General features: G+C 40.8%; 1 protein-coding gene and 1 pseudogene across 7 annotated transcripts in view; one reads left to right on the forward strand and one right to left on the reverse strand.

The window, feature by feature from the left end:
• Nucleotides 1-23159, reverse strand: part of PCNX2 (pecanex 2) — a 380334-nt gene that overhangs the window by 18770 nt on the left and 338405 nt on the right. The gene's annotated exons all lie outside the window — the stretch shown is intronic.
• Nucleotides 17125-19427, forward strand: LOC128595568 (cell cycle progression protein 1-like; annotated as a pseudogene).

Raw genomic sequence — 23159 nt, forward strand, 5'->3', positions numbered from 1 at the left:
CACAGAAACAGAAGCACTGGGGGAGAAGGACCTCAAATGCTGGGAATGGGGCCCTTAACCTGAGTCATGTCTTTGTGAATCTTAGGGTTCAGAGAGCAACTGCTTTTATGCAGGGATAGTTTCTGCAGAACTTACAAGGGGATCCCCAGCACAAGACGGATTTGTTCATTTCGATTAATTTCTGGACAGGCCTTGTGCAGACCACTGAGTGGGATCTGCAGGCTGGGCTTCCCCTGTTTACTAATTAGTAGTGGAGATGCTCAGAGAGTGTGTGCCCCTCGACCGAGGTCACTGTCCCAGGCTCAGAGAGCATCTCTGCCTCGGGAACTACAGCAAGCTGTCTTCACCTGTGCTTTATTCTCCTGTGTGGAATCCAGCAACCATAGAGGAGTGTCACGGTTAATTCCATACTCCTGACCACATTCTCCTGCTGCAGTTCCCCAAACAAAAACAAAATTGAAAGCTGGGTGTGGTGGCGGGCTACTTGGGAGGCTCAGGTGGAAGGGTTGCGTGAGCCCAGGAGTTCAAGGCTGCAGTGAGCTACAACTGCACCTCTGACTCCAGCCTGGGTAACAGAACAAGACCGTTTCTAAAAACAACCACCACTTTGAGTGGTGCCTGTGGCTCAAAGGAGTGGGGCACCGGCCCCATATACCAGAGGTGGTGGGTTCAAACCCAGCCCCGGCCAAAAAAAAAGGAAATAAAAAAATAAAAACTAAAAACAACCACCACCCAACAAAAAAGCAATGATCCAGGTGACTAGTGCAATCTCTGAGCAACTAGAAGTGAGGTAGAAAGAAGGATAACAGATTATATTTTTCTAGTGATTTGTGGCTAACTAAATGCTTTCCATCCCACAGGTTCTCTCCTTCTCATACATACCTGTATGACACATATTATTATATCCCTTTCAAATGAGAGGAAATGAACCAGAAAAGTTGAAAAGGAGGATAAGATGGGTGGGAACAAATCCTCGGGATTGTATGCCACACTGAAGGAGTGCAGGAGAAAACCCACCTCTCTGGGAAACACGGAGTGGCCTTTAAGATGGTAACTGGGGTTGGGCACAGTGGCTCAAACCTATGATCCCAGAATTCTGGGAGGCTGAGGCAGGTGGATAGCCTGAGTTTAGGGGTTCCAGACCACCCTGAGAAAGATGACGACACCATCTGTACTAAAAATAGAAAAACCTGGTGGGTGTTGTGGCACATGCCTGTAGTCCCAGCTACATAGGAGGCTGAGGCAGGAGGATGGCTCAAGCCCAAGAGTTTGAGGTAGCTGTGAGCTATGATGACACCATGGGACTCTAGCCTGGGTAACAGAGAGAGACTCAACAAAACAAAACAAAACAATAACAACAAAAAATGGTAGCTGGAGTCATCTCTTAAAGGCCAGCTCAGAGGCTATGTTAAAATGACTTGATTAATCCCTTTGGAGGCTTCAATTGAGCAGAGCAGTAAAAATGTTGCAGGTGCAGCTCTTGAACTCACCCCCACCTCACCCTCTCAAGGTCAGTTCTCCAGCTACTTTCTCACGTTGAAATTGCTGTGTATATTCTGCCCACGCCCCAAACTGAGTGTAGTAATCCTGTTTTAATATTCCCTATATTATCTAGGAAGCTACTCCATCAGCTGTAAAATCAAGACAAGCCCTGGTTGGGAGCGCAGCTTTGCCCTACCTGGTAAAGAAACTGGGAAAGAACACTCTGTGAAGAGCACACGGCATCCCCTAAATAGCTCCAAGGTGCTTCATTTCCTTTTGAGCTCAGGTGCCACACTGCAAGGCAGCATATGGCCCTGCAGGGCTGGAGGGACGGGAGCCAGGAGCTCCAGACCTAAGCTTAAGTCTTGGCTCCAGTGCTTGTCTCTTGACCTCACCATCAATCTCTTTCTGTGCTCATTCTTAAGATCTAGCACATCAGGCATATGATTTGGAGGCCTGGTAAGGGGCTTGCTGAGCATGTCTTTATGTGGTTTAAGGACAATGGGCACATGTTGGTGGTGGGGGTGGGGGTGGGGAATTCTGAATATGCCTACCATCCGGCATTCATTTTGTGCTGAAAGACACAGAAGATGTGTCCAAGACAGCTGGGCATGAGGGCACACAGTGGGCAACTCCAATGGGAAGGGCACTGGGTCTGTAGGAGCCAGCAAGGTGTCTGCCCCAGGGGCCAAGTGTCCCTGAGCTCAGGCCACCCTAAGCACTGGATGGGTCCCAGGGAGCGTAAGCAGGCAAGGAGGAAATGGTGGTGCCCTGGTGCAGGGGGAGATGAGCTGCTGGGAGAGGTTTGTGGACAGTAAGACGGGGACTCTAAGGTCTGGGAATGATTCTGTATGGTGAGACTCCGCACAAATTGCTTCTCTGAGCTTCAGTTTCCAGGTGCAAAATCAGGCCAATAACAGTACCTCCCAGGCCCTCTCTGGTGCCTGAGAGAGGGTGGGCAGCACCGACCTCATCACCGCTGTTAGCACTGCGCCTGCACCATGAGAGCACATCCGTCACACGCGTCCAGTTCTTGTGCTACTCTAACTTCTGCCCCTGAATGTCTCTCAGAGGTTAACATCCAGGCTCTGCAGGCTCCAGATATAAACCAGGCATGTTCAGACTGCAGAATCTCATATGATCTCATATAATCATTGGAAAGAATTCACACTGGCTGAAGAATACTGTTTCAAATAAATCCCAAGTGTAAAATAATAATTACCAATTGAGAAATAACTAAAAGTCAAGATTTGATGATAAACTTTTTTGCTTGTTTTTTCTTTTTACTACACTTGACTCATAACTTTTTAACACCAATGGTTCTGTGCTTGGAGGCCCAGCATCACCTGGATCCATTGCACTATCTGGTGCAAAATGCTCCCCAAGGCTCATCTGAAGACCAGCGTCGGAGTGGATACAGCAGAATTCATCACCTGGCAGGTTGTTCAGAATCATACAGATTTCCAGACCCGAGACTTAGAGATTTCACATTAGTAGTTCGTGATGGGGACTTGTGGAGATTCTGGGGTACCATGAGGTTTGGGACTCATGGGCCCAGAGAGCATGGGGTCTCCTAACGATGTTAAAACATTTCGTGGAAATAAAGGAGCTGGAACATGGGGAGGGCCCATACCAGGCCTGGGTGAGAGGGCCTTTCCCCACTGCCTTAGAATTTAAGGTCCCAAAAATTATTGCTCCTTTTTCTAAGCTATCATTTTTTCCCTATGATTTCAACTTAGATTATTTTCCCCATGCTTCAAGATTCTGATTGTAGTTTGATAACCTGATCTTGATCTTCTAGGTCAGGATCTTGCACATTCTGTTTACTTTATCTATTTCTACACTAGATTCTGACTTCAGAATCTCCAACTCCAGTCTGGCAAGCAGACCTTGATCTGTTTGTAAGATGGTTCAGTATGATGTTGGGCCCCAGCTAGGGGCCGTGTCTCAGCAGGAGGAGTTGAGAGGATGTCCAGGATTTCTGACGAGCACCGTTTCCTCCACCCACCGTGAGTGAGAGGAGTGTGTAGACAATAGATGTAGCAACCTCAGATGACAACAGTGACCTCCTGCCGCAAGGCAGCTGCGGGGGCTTGGCAGAGCACTTTAGCCTTGGTTTGTTCTCCTGTCACTTTCCAAGATCAAATTTGCCTTGAAACTTTCTATCTCGTTAGAAGCTTAGTCTGTTTCAAGACTTAGTATATTTGCTTCTGCAAACAAACCTGTTGCTGTTGTAAAGTGTAGCCATCTCTATAAACTGCACTGGCCAGATGCTTATCAGCTTTCATGTATTTGAAGATAGTAATCAAGCCATCTCTTAGCTTGTGGAGTCAGTGAAACTATTTTGACTTTTCTACTGTTAACAAAACATCTCCTTATATCTGTATGGCTTTCTTCAGTGGGCAACACAATTCTTCAAAGGACATACGTCCCAAACTTCAAATTTAAACTATTGTCAGCACTTGGCTTGTCATGTCCATATTAACCTATTCCATCTCCATAACGTACCGACATCTGTTTTATTTTATTTAAAGAATTTATATAATGGTACTCTTTTGCTTACTTGAATTCAGCATCTCCTTTAAGATGATTCTCAATTTACTCATTCTCCCTAATTTTGCATACACATATTTTTCTTTGTTGAAGATTGTGAGCTATGTCACTTTTGTAAAGTAAAACATTTCCCTAACATATCAGTCAAGTGAAGCAGAGCTGGTGGCTTATTCCAGGTTGCTACATCAGACCTACCCGAGGGAGTCAGTGTTCACAATCATTTGTTGCTCTTTGATATCAAATATATGAGAATGACTTAGTGGGTCTCATAAAGTATACTGGAGGGCATACTCCAGATTTTAAAATTATATGAGGGTACAATGCACACCAACACAGACAGTTATGAGCTATTCTTACTTTGAATGTAGATGCAATTTTGCTAACTAAAATATTAGCAAATTGAATCCATCACTATATAAAAAGAATAATATATCACAACCACACAGAGCTTATCTCAGGATTGCAAGGATGTTTCAACATGAGAAAATCTACTGTAACCCATTACCAATGTATTAATGTAATCCATTGCATTAACAGATCAAGGCAGAAGAATAGTACTGTCAGAATGTGTGCCCTCAAATTAAAAAAAATGCTTTATCCTTTCCTGATCAAGTTTTAGACTTAATAAAAATGGTCTAATAGAAACCTAAACTAAACCTTATTTTTAATGTTGAGATATTAAACTCATTCCCGTTAAAGTATGAATTAAGGCAAGGATGCTATAGTTAGCAGAATGATGACTCCCTATAATGTCCATGTCCTAATCCCTGCAACCTGTGAACCTGTTCCCTTACAGTGCAAAAGGAATTTTGGAGATGTGACTAAATGGAAGATCTCAAAATAGGGAGATTAGCTGGATTATCTGGGTGGGCCCAATGCTATAAGGGCCCTTACATGTAAAAAAAGAAGGCAGGACAGGGAGTGTTTGAGTCAGAGCAAGGCTAGAAAATTCAACACTGCCGGCTGTGATGGAGAAAGGGCCACAGGAACCAGGCAGCCTTGCAGGACAGGGAAGGCCTTCTCCCCTCAGGTGGAGTACAGCCCTGCAGATACCTGGACTGCAGCCCAGCAAAATCCATTTTGGACTTTTGACCTTCAGAACTGAAAGATAATACAATTAAAATGCTTAATCACCAAGTTTGTGGTACTTTGTTACAGCAGCAGTGGGGAACTAACACACCTGCCCACCTGTTGCAACATTGTATTTAGGTCATAGCCAATTTAATAAGGAAAATAATTGAGTTATAAACATTGGAAAGAAAAAAAAAAGCAAGATTGTCATCATTTTCAGATATGCCTTTCCACCAGAAAATCAAAGAGAATTAATTGACACAATATTATGTTAATAACAGAGTTCAGTGGTGGTACCTAAAAAGAGATCAATATTAAAAAAAACAAAAACAAACAAAAAAAAACTTTCCTGTATACCAGAGCTCACCAATTACAAAATGATTATATTCATAATCACAATAAAAATATAAGATACCTAGAAATAAGCCCACAAAGAAATTACAGATCCTTAACAAATAATATAATTTTACTGTGGACACTGAAAAAACTAAGCTATACAAAAGATACACTATATTAACAAATGGTATTCATTTTGTTTTCTCAAATTAATCTGTATCTGCTTGGGAGGTTGAGGCAAGAGAATCACATAAGCCCAAGAGCTGGAGGTTGCTGTGAGCCGTGTGACGCCACGGCACTCTACCGAGGGCAGTAAAGTGAGACTCTGTCTCTACAAAAAAAAAAAAAAAAGACTCTAAAAAATAATATGAATTATTTTGGAAAGCAAAAAAAAAAAAAAAATTAGTCTGTATGTTCAATATAATCTCAATCAAAATTCTAGTAGAGGTTTTTCTGGAACGTGAGTCTAAAGTTTTACCTAAGGAAAAAAATGAGTAAGAGAAAATAAGATAAAACTAGAAAAAAAATGAAACTAGAAACTAAGGCTGAGAGGCAAGATGGCTGACTGGATGCAGCCTCTGACATAAGGCTCCTGTCCAGAGAGAAGGATAATGTCCAGAGGGTATCCAATTGAGCTGAAGACAGGAAGCCCAGCCGAGAGAGAAGAGAGATAACTACCGGTCACCCTTGCTGAGGCAAGCTGTGATTCCAAGACAACAATCTCCAGGTACAAAACTCAACAGAAAGGAAAAATGCCTGACCCCTCCCCAAAGAAAACTGTGGGTTCTTTTTTTCCTTTTCCTTTCGCTCTTCGTTTGCTCCTGTGAGATTTCTACAGGCAAATAGTGAACTAAGGATCTCTTGTCTCACGCCATGGGTGATAGCAGTAAGAAGTGGGGACTTCTTCCTCCAGAGGGACCCTGCGGTGACTCTGAACATTCTCCTACCAGGCAGAAAAATTGAACTTACATTTTCCCTGCCATTCTGAACTTTCAGTCCACCCTTCCCCCTTCACCAGATAAACCAGATCCCTAACACCTGCAGAGACTGAGGGAGGAGGCTCATGAGCAGCGCCCATCCCTCCCCGCCCAGCCTGCCTGACCGAGTACCCTGCCCCCTGCCTGGTCGGTCCCCCCTCCCTCCCTGCCTCTGTGCTGTGCGTGGGCTCAGAGACCACCGAGGCCTCATGCTACACCAGAGCCACCCCCCCTGCCTGGAGACCGCTAAGGCCGGTGCCACACCCACATGGAGACAACTGAGGCTGCGCTGTGCCACACCCGGACCCCCAAGGCTGCGCACTGCCCACTGGGAGACCCGCGAAGCCACGCGCTGTGCCCTGCCCATCCAGAGACCACTGAAGCTGTGTGCCATGCCTGCCCTGCCAGGCCCTTGCCCAACCAGAATCGCCAGTGGAGTAGTGTTGTTGCTGAAGTCACCAGGTGCTAGATACTGCCAGAATCCGTGCAGTGAACCCTGCCCTGCTGCCAGATCAGTATCCAGCATGCTCCTAGAGCTGCTCCTACAGCCAGAATTCTCTGGCTTTGGCAGTGGTAGTGGAACTGTGCAGAGGAACTTCCCACAAAGATCCAGCAACAATAGAGTGATCACGCTGGGGTCTAATCTTGGAGAAACACCCCCCCAACTCTGTGCACTGCCAGAGGAAACCAGAAGTCCCTCTATAGGGATACTGGTGCTACAGAGCGGCAAGGGCAAAGGCGCGGTAGCTGAGGGACATAAGTATTTGCAGGCCTGGTACCCCCAGGATTAGACTGAGCCCAAGTGGAACACTTGCCAGTGGAAATGGAACACTCGAGGCAGGCAGGCCTCGATCCCCTGGCTGGCCGGTAGCTGAAGGCAGTGGCCAGGCCTTGTGGGCATTGACCTTCCTTTGACTCTGACAGGCACTAAGCCCTGGCACTTTGCATTATTGGAGGAAATAGGACTGCAGCCCTGCAGGGTTGCCAGTGATTGGGTGTGAGAAAGGAACAAAGTGGAGAAAGAGACTCAGCCCCCTGGTCCTACCGTGCTACCGGGCAGGCCTTTCTGACTCCATAGAGCACCGGAGAGAGCCAAATCTGAGCAGCCAGTAGACCTCTGCTATCTAGCTGCTGGAGACCTTTCAAACTCTCCCACCTGAGAGTTCGTACTGACAGGGTCAATTGATTTGGAAACCCTAAGTTGGGACAATCATCCAAGGACCCTCTACGGGGATACCCTGGTTGTGTAGTAACAGGAAGGGTCGATTTTCCCATTCCAGTTGTTGTCTGGGGAGGTGGGGTTTCTTAATTGCTTGTATTTCTTCATAACTAAGACTTCACCAGACTCACTGATCCACCAGGATAGGACAAGAACCAGTTGAATACAAGACTGAGCCACCTAACCCCACCACACCAAGCAGGTTTCCTCAGCCTCAGACTGTAATATCATACAGGTCCATTGCAAAGCTAAAGGGGAAAAAGCTGCAGCCATCAGTCCCAGATCCTTAACAAAGGGCTCGTTAACCACAACCCCAATCCAATCTCACCTTACCAGACCACCTACCAAACAATGAAAAACAATCATGAGGCAGAATCAGTGGAAAAACTCTGGCAACATGAACAATCAGAGTAGATCAACTTCCCCAAGAAATGATAAAACAGACACAGCACAAGATCCCATTCACAAACAAATGGCTGACATGTCAGAAATTGAGTTCAGAATTTGGATAGCAAATAGGATCAAGAAAGTGGAGGAAATGATGAAATTAGAATTGAAAGCAGAAATTCAAAAGATATCTCAAGAATTTAATGAATTTAAAGACAAAACGACCAAAGATTTTGACATATTAAAGTGAGAATTTACAGCCCTCAAAGATCTAAAAAATACAGTAGAATCCCTCAGTAACAGAATGGAGCAGGCAGAAGAAAGGATCTCCGATATTGAAGACAAAGCTTTTGAACACTCCCAAACACTCAAAGAGGAAAAAAAGTGGAGAACAAAAATGAATCATTCTCTCAGAGAGCTCTGGGATAATTTGAAGAGGTCTAATATTCGCCTTATAGAAATACCTGAAAGTGATGAGGTTGCTACAAAGGATACAGATGCTTTGCTTCATGAAATAATTAAAGAAAATTTTCCAGACATAACCAGAGATTCTGAAACTCAGATAGCAGACAGTTTCAGAACACTGGCACGACTCAATCCAAATAAAAATTCTCATAGACACATTATAATTAATTTCACTAAAGTTAATATGAAGGAGAAAATTCTGAAAGCTGTAAGACGTAAGAAAACCATTACATACAAGGGGAAGAGCATTAGAATGACTACAGATCTCTCCATTGAAACCTTTCAAGCTAGAAGAGGGTGGTCATCGACCTTTAATCTCCTTAAACAAAATAACTTTCAACCCAGGATTCTGTATCCAGCTAAATTGACTTTCATCTATGATGGAGAAATTAAATATTTTAATGACATTCACATGTTGAAGAAATTTGCCAAAACTAAACCAGTTCTTCAGCAAATTCTCAGACCTATCCTCCATAATGAACAACACAATCCTCCACCACCAAAGTAAAATCACTCAGAAACTTTTGATCAAATTCTAACTTCCATAGTGGCAAAAGGATTAAAAATGTCCACTGAAGTTCTGAAAAACTTGATACCCAAAACTCTATTGGGTTTATCATTACTCTCAATTAATGTGAAATGGCTTAAATTGCCCTCCAAAGAGACACAGGTTGGCTGACTGGATACAAAAACTCAGGCCAGACATCTGCTGTATTCAAGAATCTCGACGTACCTTAAAAGATAAACATAGACTCAGGGTGAAGGGAGGATGGTCATCTATAATTCAGGCAAATGGAAATCAGAAAAAAGCAGGTGTTGCAATTTTATTCGCAGATACAATAGGCTTTAAACCATTCAAAGTAAGAAAAGACAATGATGGTCACTTCTTATTTGTTAAGGGCAACACTCAACATGATGAGATTTCAATTATCAACATCTGTGCACCCAACCAGAATGTGCCTCAATTTATAAGAGAAACTCTAACTGACATAAGCAATTTGATTCCCCCCAGCACGATAATTGTTGGAGACTTTAACACTGCTCTGGCAGTGTTGGATAGATCTTCAAAAAAGAAGCTAAGCAAAGAAATTTTAGAATTAAACTTAACCATTCAACATTTGCATCTAATAGACATCTATAGAATATTTCATCCTAACAAAACCGTATACACATTCTTCTCATCAGCCCATGGATAATCCTCCAAAATTGATTACATCTTAGGTCACAAGTCTAACCTCAGCAAATTTAAAAGAATAGAAATCATTCCTTGTATTTTCTTGAACCACCATGGAATAAAAGTTGAACTCAGTAACAACAGGAATCTCCACATGCATACAAAAACATGGAAACTAAATAACCTCATGCTGAATGATAGCTGGATCATAGACAAGATTAAGAAGGAAATTACCAAACTTTTAGAACAAAACAATAATGAAGAAACTAAGTATCAGAACCTCTGGGATACAGCAAAGGCAGTCCTAATAGGGAAATTTATAGCACTGCAAGCCTTCCTCAAGAGAATGGAAAGAGAGGAAGTCAATAACTTAATGGGTCATCTCAAGCAACTGGAAAAGGAAGAACTTCCCAACCCTAAACCCAGCAGAAGAAAAGAAATAACTAAAATTAGAGCAGAACTTAATGAAATTGAAAACAAAAGAATCATACAACAGATTAACCAATCAAAGAGTTGGTTTTTTGAAAAGGTCAATAAAATAGATAAACCATTGGCTAACTTAACCAGAAGTAGAAGAGTAAAATCCCTAATTTCATCAATCAGAAATAATAAAGGCCAAATAACAACGGACTCCTCAGAAATTCAGCAAATCCTTAATGAATACTACATAAAACTCTACTCTCAGAAGTATGAAAATCTGAAGGAAATAGATCAATACTTGGAAACATGTCACCCTCCCAGACTTAGCCAGAAAGAAGTGGAAATGTTGAACAAGCCTATAACAAGCTCTAAAATAGCATGAACTATAAGAAATCTCCCCAAAAAGAAAAGCCTGGGACCAGATGGCTTCACATCAGAATTCTACCAAACCTTTAAAGAGGAACTAGTACCTATATTACTTAATCTTTTCCAATACATAGAAAAAGAAGGAATACTTCCCAACTCATTCTATGAAGCAAATATCACCCTGATACCCAAACCAGGAAAAGACCCAACAAGAAAAGAAAATTATAGACCAATATCTCTAATGAATATTAATGCAAAAATATTCAACAAGATCCTAGCAAACAGAATCCAACAACACATCAAATAAATTATACATCACGACCAGGTGGGTTTCATCCTAGGGTCCCAAGGATGATTCAATATATGTAAATCCATAAATATAATACATCACACAAACAAATTAAAAAACAAAGACCACATGATTCTCCCAATTCATGCAGAGAAAGCTTTTGACAATATCCAGCATCCTTTCTTGATCAGAACACTTAAGAAAATAGGTATAGAAGGAACATTTCTTAAACTGATAGAGGCCATCTACAGCAAACCCGCAGCCACTATCATAGTGAATAGAGTAAAATTGAAATCATTTCCACTCAGATCAGGAACCAGGCAAGGATGCCCACTGTCTCCACTGCTTTTTAACATTGTAATGGAAGTCTTAGCCACCACAATCAGGCAAAAGAAGGCAATGAAGGGGATCCAAATAGGACCAGAGGAGATCAAATTGTCACTCTTCGCAGACGATGTGATTATATATCTGGAAAACCCCAGGGAATCAACTACAAAACTCCTAGACGTGATCAAGGACTATAGTAACGTCTCAGGATACAAAATTAACACTCATAAATCTGTAGCCTTTAAGTACACCAACAATAGTCAAGGGGAAAAAAACAATCAAAGATTCTATTCCCTTTACAATAGTCCCAAAGAATACAAAATATCTGGGAGTGTATCTAACTAAGGATGTGAAAGATCTCTATAAAGAGAAGTATGAAACTCTGGGAAAAGAAATAGCTGAAGATGTTAACAAATGGAAAAATATACCATGCTCATGGCTGGGAAGAATCAACATTGTTAAAATGTCTATACTACCTAAAGCAATTTACAGATTTAACATGATCTCTATTAAAGCATCTCTCTCATATTTTAAAGACCTGGAAAAATTAGTACTTCGTTTTATATGGAAACAGAAAAAAACTCTAATAGCAAGGACAATTACTCAGAAATAAAAACAAATCGGGAGGAATCACGCTTCCAGACTTCAGACTATATTATAAATCAATGGTGATCAAAACAGCATGGTACTGGCACAAAAATAGAGAGGTAGATGTATGGAACAGAAATGAAGACCAAGAGGTGAACCCAGACACTTATCGTCATTTGATTTTTGATAAGCCTACTAAAAATATAAATTGGGAGAAAGAGTCCCTATTCAATAAATGGTGCTGGATGAATTGGCTGGCAACTTGTAGAAGACTGAAACTGGACCCACAACTTTCTCCTCTAACAAAAATTGACTCTTATTGGTTAAAGGACTTAAACTAAAGACATGAAACTATAAATATTCTTAGAGAGAGTTCAGGGGAAACACTTGAGAAAATTGGCCTGGGAGAATACTTTGTGAGAAAGACACCCCGGGCAATTGAAGCAACATCAAAAATGCATTACTGGGATCTGATCAAATTAAAAAGCTTCTGCACTGCCAAGAACACACTAAGTAAAGCAAATGGACAGCCCTCAGAATGGGAGAGGAGTTTTGCAAGTTATACTACCAATGAAGGTCTAATAACCAGAATCCACAGAGAACTCAAACTTATTACTAAGCAAAAAACAAGTGATACCATTTCATTGTGGCCAAGAGACATGAACAGAAGCTTCTCTGAAGAAAACAGGTGCATGGCCTACAGACACATGAAAAAATGCTCATCATCTTTAATCATCAGAGAAATGCAAACCAAAACTATTCTGAGATACCATCTAAGTCCAGAAAGAGTAGCCCACATCACAAAATCCCAAAACAACAGATGCTGGTATGGATGTGGAGAAAAGGGAACACTTCTGCACTGCTGGTGGGAATGCAAACTAGTACGTTCCTTTTGGAAGGAAGTTTGGAGAACACTCAGGGATCTAAATGTAGACCTGCTGTTTGATCCTGCAATTCCTCTTCTAGGTGTATACCCAAAGGACCAAAAATCATTTGGCAATAAAAATATTTGCACCAGATTGTTCATTGCAGCTCAATTCATAATTGCCAAGTCACAGAAGAAGCCCAAGTGCCATCAACCCATGGATGGATTAATAAATTGTGGTATATGTATACAATGGATATTATGCAGCAGTAAAAAAAATCGAGACTTTTACTGCCTTTATGTTTACATGGATGGAGCTGGAAAATATTCTTCTTAGCAAAGTATCTCAGGAATGGACAAAAAAGTATCCAATGTACTCAGTACTATTGTGAAACCAATTTATAATAACTCACATTTGCATATAAAAAATGAAACACAACTTTAGGCTATCATGAAGGAGGAAAGGGGAGGGTGAGGGATGGGGAGGGGGTGGGAGGGATAGTAGGGGATAGTAGAGGGACCACAACTATGGAGCACATTGCAAGTACAAGTTGGTTCTATCATGTGTAGAACATAAATGTCCTAAAGCCCTAATTGGGTAAATGAGATGAAAGCTATGCTGATTAGTATGATATAAGCACTCCAATTTGTACAAATAATCAACTCACTGAAATGGACATAAATGTATTTATGATCTATGTACAAAAGACTTAATAAAAAAAAAAGAAACTAGAAACTAAAAAAAAAAATAAACTAGATATGAAAAACATTAAGACAAGTGCAGCATGGCTGAAATTATTTTAACACATATAACAAGGTATTACTATCTTAATATGTAAATACCTGCCATATATCAGCAAATACTTAAGAAAAATCAGAGGGGTGGAGACAAGATGGCTGACTGAAGCCAGCTTTCCACAGAGGCTCCTGTCCAGAAGGAGAGTTAAACAACAGAAATTTAGCAGGTAACCTGGTGGAGTTGAGCTGCACCAAGAGAGAAGGTTGAAGAATGCACATAAACCCCACTGAGGTGAGCTGCGACCCAAAGGATACAAACAAAAGGTACAAAATCATCACCAAGTGGACAGGAGTCCTCTCCCCCATGAGAATGGCTCAGAGTGCCCCATAAACAAATGAGCAGAGTTCAAAAGTCATCCCATTATACTCCACGGGAGAGACCCTCTAAAAACTGGACCTACCCTCCCCACTAGGGTACCATGGCATTCTCCAGCCAGGCATAAAACTGTATATATTCTCTACCTGCAATTCTGAGCTCCCAGCACTCCCCTCCTGGAGACCTGTCCCCTAGGAGTCCAGATTCGTGGGTGATTTCCCAAGGGGTATGGACAGGGCCTGGACTGCAGCTGGTCAGTGCTGATTCTGCGGCATGGGAGAAGAGACGATGGTCGGCTGTGAGGGAACCACGCCGGAGTGGCAGTGCCCCAAGGTGCAGAGCAGCAGCCATATTTTGGCAACAATAAGGCTCATCCCCGGATATTCCAAAGTCACACCCCTGTCTCTCTGGGCAACCAGAGGAGGCCGGACATCTTCTCAGGTGGCAACCGCCGTGGAACAGATCTGAATGGAAATGCAGGCCCCATGAGTAAAGGATTTGCCAGAGGTGGTACTGGCTTGGGTGGAGCTCGGGGACTAGAAAACGCACACGCAGAGCCAGGAGACTCCCAGGGTGGGGCTGACCCAGAAGACGGCTTTACTGAGCCTAAGACACAACGGGCCCCCAGGGGACCAGCAGCTTAAACAAAGGAGGGCGGGCAGAGGCTGGATCTGACAGGTAACCGTGCTGTAAATACAAACAACTGAGACTGTACAGCAGTACAGACAGGGCCTGAGGCACAGGTTCTGGGAACTCAAAACAGCTTCTCTTCTGCAGTGGAATTTTGCAGGGACAGAAACAAATTCCCGCAAAGTTGTTCTGTTCTGTCAGTAACATTAATCAGGAGCAGGGCTGGAACTGAGTGAACATCCCCCCCCCCCCAGCCTCCATCAAAAGCCCGAGGTTATCAGGTCTCACCTACCCCTGCTGGATAGAGGCAGAGAGCAGTGGCCTAGCTGAGAAGACATAGATTTCCTTGTGATTCAGGCAGATGAAACCCCCTGGAGTATCTGCTTATTGGAGGCAACTGGTTCACAGCCCAGTGAGGTTATCAGTGACTGGGCGGGACAAGGTGCAAGGTGGGGAAGGAGGCATCAACCTTCCCTGACTAAACTATTTGCTGGGTGGGTCCTCCTGACTCCACACAGCACTGGAGCAAGCCATATCAGAGTAGTCACCAGACCCCTGTGATCCAGTTGCCAGAGACGTTTTATATTCTCCCACCTGAGACACGTGCTGACTGAGACAATTGATTTGGACGTTTTGAACGAGCCAATCGCCCGAGGACTATCCATGTGGTGCCCTGGGTGTGTGGTTGTCAGAAGATTTGATTTTCCTTTTCCAATTGTTATCTGTGGGGGGTGGGGTGACTTAATTGCTGGTATTTCTCCACAGCTGAGACTTCAACCCAGAGTAACTGTTTCACTAGTGTTGGACAGAGACCAGCTGAAAACAAGACAGAGCCACTTAGCCCCACCACATCATACAGTTCCCCATTTTCACAGGCCGTAGCACTGTACGGGTCCTCGATAAATCTCCAGGGGAAAAGTCAAAAAGTGTAAAATAATCATGGGGCGGAATCAGTGGAAAAACTCTGGTAACATGAATAACCAGAATAGATCAACTCCCCTCCCCCCAAAGGAAAGATATGTCAGATATAACTGAAGATCCCTTTGATAAACAGCTGGCCGAGATCAGAAATCGAATTCAGAATTTGGATTGCAAACAAGATTAATAGAATGGAGGAAAATTTGGAATTAGAAATTTGAGGAGCAATTCAAAAGTCAGAATTAGAAATTTGAGGAGCAATTCAAAAGTTGTCTCAAGAATTTAACGACAAAACCACCAAAGATTTTGAAGCACTGAAGCAAGAATTTGCAGCCCTCAAAGATCTAAAAAATACAGTAGAATCCCTCAGTAACAGAGTGAAGCAAGCAGAAGAAAGGATTGCTGACATTGAAGACAAAGCTTTTGAACACTCCCAAAGTCTCAAAGAGGAAGAGAAATGGAGAACAAAAACGGATCATTCCCTCAGAGAGCTCTGGGATAATCTGAGAAGGCTAATATCTGCCTCATTGGAATCTCTGAAAGTGATCAAGTGGCTTCGCAAGGCACAGAGGCCCTTCTCCATGAAATTATGAAAGAGAATTTTCCAGACATGCCTAGAGATTCTGAAATTCAGATAGCAGACAGTGTCAGAACCCCAATACGACTCAATCCCAATAAGACATCCCCCAGGCATATCATAATTAACTTCAGTAAAGTTAATATGAAGGAGAAAATTCTGAAAGCAGCCAGACGTAAGAAATCCATTACCTACAAAGGGAAGAATATTAGGATGACTGCAGATCTCTCTGCTGAAACTTTTCAAGCCAGAAGAGGGTGGTCATCGATTTTTAATCTCCTAAAGCAAATTAACTTTCAACCCCGGATCCTGTATCCCGCTAAACTGAGTTTCATTTATGATAGAGAAATTAAATACTTTAATGACATTCATATTTTGAAGAAATTTGCCATAACCAAACCAGCTCTTCAGGATATTCTCAGACCTATCCTCCATAATGACCAGCCCAATCCTCTACCACAAAAGTAAACTCACTCAGAAACTTTTGATCAAACTCCAACTTCCACAGTGGTGAAAGGATTAAAAATATCCACTGGACTTTCGAAAAACTCGATACTCAAAATTTTACCAGACTTATCAATATTCTCCATTAATGTGAACAGCTTAAACTATCCTCTAAAGAGGCACAGGTTGGCCGACTGGATACAAAAACTCAGGCCAGATATTTGCTGCATACAAGAATCACATCTTACCTCAAAAGATAAACATAGACTCAGGGTGAAAGGATGGTCATCCATATTTCAGGCAAATGGTAATCAGAAAAAAGCAGGTATGTCAATTCTATTTGTAGACACAATAGGATTTAAACCAACAAAAGTAAGGAAGAATAAGAATGGTCACTTAATATTTTTAAGGATAATACTCAATATGATGAGATTTCAATTATTAATATTTATGCACCCAACCAGAATGCACCTCAATTTATAAGAGAAACTCTAACAGACATGAGCTACTTGATTTCCTCCAGCTCTGTAATAGTCGGAGATTTCAACACTCCTTTGGCAGTGTTGGATAGATCCTCCAAGAAGAAGCTGAGCAAAGAAATTTTAGATTTAAACCTAACCATCCAACATTTGGATTTAGCAGACATCTACAGAACATTTCATCCCAACAAAACTGAATACACATACTTCTCATCAGCCCATGGAACATACTCCAAAATCCATCACATCTTAGGTCACAAGTCTAAACTCAGTAAATTTAAAGGAACAGAAATTATTCCTTGCATCTTCTTGGACCACCATGGAATAAAAGTTGAACTCAGGGTGACCATCGCTGCCGTGACAGCCAGTGCAGTTGGGCAGAGGTGGTGCTGCTCCTTCAGTGTCATCCTGGGAAGAATACAGTCAGCTCAACTCCTGGGCTGGAGGCATCCTCCTGCATCAGCCTAGCTGGGACTACAGACCTGAAAAATGTCTGAAAATTCCAGTGACAGTGATTCATCTTGTGATGAACTGTTATCAATCATGAGGGGTCTGATGTAGAGATGGTGAGTTCTGTCACAGCCAATGACAGATGTGATGTTACCCCAGAAGGTTCATCTTTAGAGAAAGAGGAACTACAGGATTGCAGATAGAGCAGGGAGAAAGCAGGCAAGATGGAACAGTGTCAGTGGGAGAAATTGTTTATCCAGCTTTGGAAGAAACCAAGTCAGCAATTGAGGCAGGGGAAGAAAAGTCATCTGAAGAGAATGTCTGTTTTGGAACTGCCAATGATGATTCTGATATTGTTACCCTTGAGTCACCAAAGTTAGAAGAAATTGGAAATCAAGAAGTTATTGTTGAAGAAGCACAAGATCCAGAAGACTTTAACATGTGCTCTTGCTCTAACAGCCAATATGCATTCTGTCATCCAGAAACTGTATTTTCATGTCAGCCTAGTGATGATGAATCAAGTAGTGATGAAACCAGTAATCAGCCTAGTCCTGCCTTTAGATGACAGTGTGCTCGGAAGAAGACTGTTTCTACTTCAGAATTTGAAGAATGCCCACTTGCTGCCCAAGAACCTGAACCTTCTAAGAAGCCAAGTAGATGCCATTTCAGTAGTGGTCTCAGTAAGTGTGTCATACTTGCCTTGGTGATTGCAACCAGCATGGGGTTTGGACATTTCTATGGAACAATTCAGATTCATATGCATCAGCAGTTAGTCACAAAAATACATGAAGATGAATTGAATGATATGAAGGATTATCTTTCCCAGTGTCAACAGGAACAAGAATCTTTTATAGATTGTAAGTTATTGAAAGAAAACTTTGCAAGGTGTTGGACCCTTACTGAAGCAGAGAAGATGTCCTTTGAAATTCAGAAAACAAATCTTGCTACAGAAAATCAGCATTTAAGACTATCTCTGGAGAAGGAGAAAAAAGCCTTAACTTTATTACAGGAAGAGTTAAGTAAACTATGAGAACAGATTAGAATATTGGAAGATAAAGGGACAAGTACTGAATTAGTTAAAGAAAATCAGAAACTTAAGCAGCATTTGGAAGAGGAAAAGCAGAAGAAACACAGCTTCTTTAATCAAAGGGAGACACTACTGGCAGAAGCAAAGGTGCTAAAGCTGTGAGAACGATTAATGACCATGGCTTTATCGGTGGAACTCCAGAAATTAAGTGCTAGTCAGTCACATAGCAACCCAGATTCTCCCAGTGTATTGACTGAACAAAAGGAAACAGCTATCTTAAGGGAAAGACTCACTGAGCTGGAACGGAAACTAACCTTTGAACAGTAGCGTTCTGATTTGTGGGAAAGACTGTATGTTGAAGCAAAGGAACTAAATGGAAAACAAGAAGCTGATGGAAAAAAGAAGGGGAGCAGAGGAAACCACAGGGCTAAAAATAAGTCAAAGGAAACATTTTTGGGTTCAGTTAAGGAAACATTTCATGCCATGAAGAATTCTACTAAAGAGTTTGTGAGGCATCATAAAGAAAAAATTAAGCAAACTAAAGAAGCTGTGCAGGAAAATCTGAAAAAATTCTCAGATTCAGTTAAATCTACTTTCAGACATTTCAAAGATACCACCAAGAATATCTTCGATGAAAAGGGTAATAAAAGATTTGGTGCTACAAAAGAAGCTGCAGCAGTAAAATCAAGAACAATTTTTAGTGACTACTTGGACCCACAATACAAAGCACCCACACAGAACCAGAATAATAGAGGCCCTACTGTGCAAAGACACAGAAGGAAAGAAAAGCCAGTTCACTTTGAAAGATTCAGAAAAAATACAAAACCACAGAAATGCAGTGCTGAGCATGACTGTAGGGAAAATTATCCTTATAGAAAGGGTTGTTCTGGTGTATTTGAATGTGCTCGACAAGAAGCCATGAGCTTTTTTAATACAGTGATGAATCCTGTAAGGATAGATGAATTTAGACAGTTAATTCAAAGGTACTTATTAAAAGAGCTGCATACTTTTCGTCATTGGCAAGAACTTGATCAGTTTATCAATAATTTTTTCCAAAATCGTCTTTATTCATGATCAGAAGCTCTTCACTGACTTTGTTAATGATGTTAAAGATTATCTTAAAGACATGAAAGAATATCAAGTAGATAATGATGGAGTGTTTGAGAAGTTGGATGGATATATATATATAGACACTTTGGTCACACTTTTTCCCCTCCATATGGACCCAGGTTGGTTTACATAAACCCATGTTATTATAGTAGTTTCTAACATTTGTAGATTGGATAGCATTTTTATCATTTGACAAATTTCTTTTTTTTTTTTTGTAGAGACAGAGTCTCACTGTACCACCCTCGGGTAGAGTGCCGTGGCGTCACACGGCTCACAGCAACCTCTAACTCCTGAGCTTATGCGATTCTCTTGCCTCAGCCTCCCGAGTAGCTGGGACTACAGGCGCCCGCCACAACGCCCGGCTATTTTTTTGTTGCAGTTTGGCCAGGGCTGGGTCTGAACCCGCCACCCTCGGCATATGGGGCCGGCGCTCTACTCACTGAGTCACAGGCGCCGCCTGACAAATTTCTTGAAAGGTTACTATTTGTAAGATATGCTTTACTGCCATTGAGAATTTAGAATAAATTATAAGATGTAGTTTTAAAATTATAGCAATTAGAAGCTGAAAATTTCATATCACAATGATTTTGACTTGATTTAGTTTCTATCTTACAAATCAGTTAAAGATATATAAATCCTGTTTTTGTTATTTTGTTTCTTTAGCATGTAATCACTTTAAGTGAAATTATATTTACTTGACTAAGGAAGATAGGAATAAACAACAAATTTTGCTCTGAAATCAGAAAAGCTCATAGATAACAATTCTAATATCGCATCTATTTTCATTTTTCCATTCAATATACCAACTTAATTATGATATTCAATACTTACTGCGGAATTACTGTTGATAAGGGTAGAGGCATGATCAAAAAGGCAAACTTGGCAAGCCAGAGTTCTAATTTGTGTGCTTTATAATAAATTTCTATCTGTTGTTTATCAGCTTTATGTTCTGTAACATGAAATTTGCCTAATCTTGAAATGTTAGCTTCATTTGAAATGTTAGCTTCAATTTGTACCTTTGAGGTACTTATATCTTTGTGAATAAATGTACTGTGTCTATAAAAAAAAAAGTTGAACTCAATAACAATGGGAATCTGCATACTCATACAAAAACATGGAAGTTAAATAACCTTATGCTGAATGATAGCTGGATCAGAGATGAGATTAAGAAGGAAATTGCCAAATTTTTGGAACAAAACGACAATCAAGACACGAATTATCAGAACCTCTGGGATACTGCAAAGGCAGTCCTAAGAGGGAAATTTATAGCACTGCAAGCCTTCCTCAAGAGAACAGAAAGAGAGGAAGTTAACAACTTAATGGGACATCTCAAGCAACTGGAAAAGGAAGAACATTCTAACCCCAAACCCAGTAGAAGAAAAGAAATAACCAAAATTAGAGCAGAATTCAATGAAATTGAAAACAAAAGAATTATACAACAGATCAATAAATCAAAAAGTTGGTTTTTTGAAAAGATCAATAAAATAGACAAACCTTTGGCTAACCTAACAAGGAAAAAAAGAGTAAAATTTCTAATTTCATCAATCAGAAACGACAAAGATGAAACAACAACAGAATCCTCAGAAATTCAAAAAATCCTGAATGAATATTACAAGAAACTTTATTCTCAGAAATATGAAAATCTGAAGGAAATTGACCAATACTTGGAAGCACGTCACCTTCCAAGACTTAGCCAGAATCAAGTGGAAATGTAGAATAGGGCAATATCAAGTTCTAAAATAGCATCAATCATATGAAATCTCCCTAAAAGGAAAAGCCCAGGACCAGATGGCTTCACATCAGAATTCTACCAAACTTTAAAGAGGAACTAGTACCTATATTACTCAACCTGTTCCAAAATACAGAAAAAGAAGGAAGACTACACAACATGTTCTATGAAGCAAACATCACCCTGATCCCCAAACCAGGAAAAGACCCAACAAGAAAATAAAATTATAGACCAATTTCACTAATGAATATAGATGCAAAAATATTCAACAAAATCTTAACAAACAGAATCCAGCAACACATCAACCAAATTATACATCATGATCAAGTTGGTTTTATCCCAGGGTCTCAAGGCTGGTTCAATATATGTAAATCTATAAATATAATCTAGCACATAAACAAATTAAAAAACAAAGATCATATGATTCTCTCAATTGACACAGAAAAAGATTTTGATAATATCCAGCATCCCTTCATGATCAGGACACTTAATAAAATTGGTATAGAAGGGACATTTCTTAAGCCGATAGAAGCCATCTACAGAAAACTCACAGCCAATATCATATTGAATGGAGTTAAATTGAAATCATTTCCACTCAGATCAGGAACCAGACAAGGCTGCCCATTGTCTCCACTGCTCTTTAACATTGTAATGGGAATTTTAGCCATCACAATTAGGGAAGAAAAGGCGATCAAGGGTATCCATATAGGGTCAGAAGAGATCAAACTTTTGCTCTTCGCAGATGATATAATAGTATATCGGGAAAACACCAGGGATTCTACTACAAAACTCTTAGAAGTGATCAAGGAATACAGCAGCATCTCAGGTTACAAAATCTACATTCATAAATTGGTAGCCTTTATATATACCAACAATAGTCAAGCTGAAAAAAGTTAAGGACTCTATTCCATTCACAGTAGTGCCAAAGAAGATGAAATATTTGGGAGTTTATCTAACAAAGGACATGAAAGATCTCTATAAAGAGAACTGTGAAACTCTAAGAAAAGAAATAGCTGAAAACGTTAACAAATGGAAAAACATACCATGCTCATGGCTGGGAAGAATCAACATTGTTAAAATGTCCATACTATCCAAAGCAATATACAATTTTAATGCAATCCCTATTAAAGCTCCACTGTCATACTTTAAAGATCTCAAAAAAATAATATTTCATTTTGTACAGAATCAGAAAAAACCTCAAATAGCCAAAACGTTACTCAGAAATAAAAACAAAGCAGGAGGAATGATACTACCAGACCTAAGACTATACTATAAATCGATATTGATAAAAATAGCATGGTACTGGCACAAAAACAGAGAGGTCGATGTATGGAACAGAATAGAGAACCAAGAGATGAATCCAGCTACTTACCATTATTTAATCTTTGACAAGCCAATTAAAAACATTCAGTGGGGAAAAGATTCCCTATTTAACAAATGGTGCTGGGTGAACTGGCTGGCAACCTGTAGAAGACTGAAACCAGACCCACACCTTTCACCATTAACTAAGATAGACTCTCACTGGATTAAAGATTTAAACTTAAGACATGGAACTATAAAAATACTAGAAGAGAGTACAGGGAAAACCCTTGAAGAAATCGGTCTGGGTGAGTATTTTATGAGGAGGACCCCCTGGGCAATTAAAGCAGCTTCAAAAATACACTACTGGGACCTGATCAAACCAAAAAGCTTCTGCACAGCCAAGAACACAGTAAGTAAAGCAAGCAAACAGCCCTCAGAATGGGAGAAGATAATTGCAGGTTATATCTCCGACAAAGGTTTAATAACCAGAATCTACAGAGAACTCAAACGTATAAGCAAAAAAGAACAAGTGATCCCATCGCAGGCTGGGCAAGGGACTTGAAGAGAAACTTCTCTGAAGAAGACAGGCACACAGCCTACAGACATATGAAAAAATGCTCATCATCCTTAATCATCAGAGAAATGCAAATCAAAACTACTTTGATATATCATCCAACTCCAGTAAGACTAGCCTGTATCACATAATCCCAAGACCAGAGATGTTGGTGTGGATGTGGAGAAAAGGGAACACTTCTACACTGCAGGTGGGAATGCAAATTAATACATTCCTTTTGGAAAGATGTTTGGAGAACACTTAGAAATCTAAAAATAGATCTGCCATTCAATCCTATAATTCCTCT

The sequence above is a fragment of the Nycticebus coucang genome, chromosome 10 (assembly GCF_027406575.1).
Source record: "Nycticebus coucang isolate mNycCou1 chromosome 10, mNycCou1.pri, whole genome shotgun sequence".
NCBI lineage: Eukaryota > Metazoa > Chordata > Mammalia > Primates > Lorisidae > Nycticebus > Nycticebus coucang.